This window comes from Macrobrachium nipponense, chromosome 8 (genome assembly GCF_015104395.2).
Source record: "Macrobrachium nipponense isolate FS-2020 chromosome 8, ASM1510439v2, whole genome shotgun sequence".
NCBI lineage: Eukaryota > Metazoa > Arthropoda > Malacostraca > Decapoda > Palaemonidae > Macrobrachium > Macrobrachium nipponense.
The window spans coordinates 7,892,281-7,896,281 of NC_087203.1; positions in this window are offsets into that span (position 1 = coordinate 7,892,281).

A 4,001-nucleotide genomic window follows, 5' to 3' on the forward strand; every position below is an offset into this window, starting at 1 on the left:
GTAATGATCATCCCGGTTAAAAGGCCACACAACCTCTTTATAAAACACATCAGTTCAATCACTATTTCTATTTTCCCAAAAACTAAGAGATAAAAGGACTTCCTGGAACGTTGCAACAACCATTGCGGAAATCACCTAGTTGAAGTTAACTGCCCTCTTTCTTCATCACCTGGTCCATAAAAGAGTTATCGACCGGTGTCAACAATCTCCAACGACTCTTGTTTGTTTTTACAATTCACCTCAGTACATGGTGTATCTAATTGTTCATTTGGACTGATGATAAACCCAAGGAGGGCTTCGAAAGCTTTTTGTAACAAGTTTTAAAAATTATACACGGACTCGCAACATTTTTTAATATTGTGGACCCCTTAGAAAATTCATTTTATGTGGTGACATTCGAATCGATCTGTGAAAAGAAACCACAATTATCACTCAGAATTAAATAAAAATGGATACGCACACAATAAAAATAAGAAAACGGAATTATTATTTGGGAGAAAAGAATAATTTTCCACTGCACTTCAGCTTCTCTCAGGGCATCTTTTAAATGTTCAATTGTTTAACAAGGTCTCTTTATCACTATTACCTTTGCGGATGGATCTTCTGCACTTTTCCTCTAGACCTCTTTCACTTAACACTCTAAAAAGCCCTGGTGTTCGTACGTAAGCATGCAATAAATTGTTCTAGAAAGTTCCATGATCACGCCCTGTTTGGCACATGAACAGACACACATGATCTCATTTTTCTGACGTCACGACCACACGGCTCTTGACCAGCACTCGCGCTCTCGCCTCTGAGACCTGACAATGTTTTACTACGTAGACTTGTGCCGTTCAACTAACTAATGTATTCGCTGATATCTTGAAGCTCTTCCACAACACTTGCAACTTTTCAGTTGCACCCATGGCTACTCACGAAGATGGGAGATTAAAGCGCTGATCATTTGGGTGGATGGTGGGTTAGCCGGGGATGTGGGCATTCACTGGCCGTGGGAGGTTGGCTGCCACTTGTGGTGGAAGTGACCCTGCTTGGGGTGTCAGTAAATTCCCCTGTGGAGGGGGGCAAGTCCCGGATTAGGTTATATCTTGAGACTATCATATTAAGTCCAAAATTCTCACCTTTAAGAACATCGAGGTGGTGAAATAGGCAGGTAATCCTGTAAGCCACTTTATGTTTACTTTTGCATGGGAGTTCGTGGGAGATTAGGGGGTCGGAGCCCGTAAAAAACTTGACTCTCTCCACTAGCGTCACCGACGAGCGCAGATTGTGAATTGCTAAGTCACATCTCTCTTCACAGGTTTCGGGCGAGGTGAAACACGAGAATGTTGGGCTCCGGTCCAGCGGCCAAACGAGAGGTTCTTCTCTTTTTTCTGCTTACAGTGCACAAGTTGATGAAATGAGCAATAATTTTGATTTTGGTTGTAAAATACATACTATGCGCCCAGAAATCAGTGGATTAAAAATTTTTGTAATGTATATTAATATTAATATATATCTAATAATATTTATATATACCTATATATATACATATATATATATATTAATATATATATTATGATATATATAATTACATCACACATATATATATGATTTAGTCTAATCTCTTTCACTGAAAAACACATGTGCCGTTTCATTTCATCTTTTAAGTATTCAGATACACTTCCTCAATAGTCTCCAATTTTGTAAGTTTGCCAATAATAATTTTTATGAATATTATTGTCAATATAATGATGGTTTATGAAAACCAATTTCATAATTATGTTATTATTAGGAGTCTTTTTTTTATTTGGCCCTAAATTTACACCCATTCCCTGATTAAATTTACATAAAACCATGAAAAAGTTATATATATATATATATATATATATATATATATATATATATCATATGGGATTGAGTTTTCATATACCATGATTAAATTATCACTAATATCCATCAAAACTATTGTTGGTAAACTTACTAAACTGGAGACTATTGAGGATGTGCTTCTAAATACATAAAAGCTGGAACAGCACATGTGTTTTTAATCAGAAAGATTACACTAAATCATATTTATTTAACATCATTTTGAATGATTAAGCAATAAGAATATTTTTGTAAGAAAATTAATGACAGTATCTAAATTTATTGATGAAAGTAAAGAAACTATCTGTATTCAATTCCTATTTTCGTAGACTAATTATCAGTCTCCAAACAAATTGTAATAAACATTAAGTTTTTGTATGAATAGTGAAAACTTTAGCTCTGTTTCATTCTATTCCTAAAATTCCGTTTTTTATGTAATTAGTGACTGCTTTTAGTCAAAACTAGTTTATTCATATCATGGATAAATTTATCGAAAGAAACGGACACATTTTTCTTTTCACAACTTCTTTTCTTGTTTGGTCTGTTAATTACATTTCTACTATTATTAACTGTAAAATATTTGCATGTTTAATTTCATGGCCGCAACAGCATATTATGATCGTTATCATTCATCCCCCCATCACAAGCAGCCTTATATTAGACAATACAAAAATTTATATCTATTATTGTGGAAATTCAGCCGTTTTGGTCTTAATTCTAACTAATAATATTACAATACACGCAGGGACATGTTTATATCTTTTAACTTCATATAATTAATTTTTACTGACTATTTTTCCCGAGATGAGCGAAAACCAAGAAAAAAAAGACGAAAGGAAAAAGTAAATAAGATATGTAATAAGATAATAGTCAGATAAGATACTGATATATTAAATACATAGGTAACAAAGTTTAAATAATCAGACCTCAAGCAGATAATTAAGAGAAGTCAGTATTAAAAGTATGAAGCTGTGTAAGGATATTCAGTAATATATAGAAAGAGGTTTGGGAAGGAAGCAGAAAATTGGAAAATACCAAGCACATCAGAGCTGTGAAAGTAGTAACAAACGGAGTGAATGAACGTATGGTAGGATGATATTTGGAATGTATTGGGAAGACATTTCAAGCAGGAGGGGGAATGATGGAATATATATATATATATATATATATATATATATATATATATATATATATATATATATATATTACCCCTTTCTCAGTGAGGAGGAAGAATGTAAAACTTACCTGATCGAGGCGTTTTGGTAGCATGGCCTCAAGGTGATGTGGCGACACTCTCTCTCTCTCTCTTTCAAACGCCCCCTCTCTCTCTCTTAACCAATCCAACCGACCTCACATAATTACCTAAGGTAACTAAATCAGACTCGCAAACTACAAAACTACATTTATTTAAGAATAAAAAGATTAACTAAATAAATCAATTTGTCAAAGAAATAAAATGTTTAACTGAATAAGTCAAAATTCAAAATCCAAATAATTCACCACAGTTATCCATACAACCCTGGGGATCAAACCAAACCCGTCCACCTCTTTCTCTACAATAACTAACATTAGTTTAGTCATAAAATAGGCAACGAGAAAAGTCATAGTCTCCCCAATTAAATTCCCTTTAAATTCACCAGGTAAGTTCCCATTGCCAGAACCATCTAGAACAAGAAAAAGGATCCCACATAAATCAATTGCAAATAAATCAAAATGACATAAATAAAAAAGTCATATGGGAAAGGACATGTCTGAAATAAAGGTTTAAGATATAAAAGGACAAAGCCACACTCGGGCTTAAAAGTACGCTTACCCGTTCCAGCTGTGAGCACAAGCACTAAACAAAATACAACTGTAAAATGGTAGTTCTCCATCTTAGTTATCTTACCTTTCCATTATGTAGGGGAAATAGCTCGTACGTACCCCCATAATATGACGTCATTGATTTGTCACAAGTTCATTACACTGGAATAGATGCATGACGTCATAACAGCTCATTATCATGCCCATAAAATCTACTCGAAATCGGATCCTTTTGATTATATATATATATATATATATATATATATATATATATATACATATATATATATATATATATACACACACACACACGCGCACACACACACACACACACACACACACACACACACACA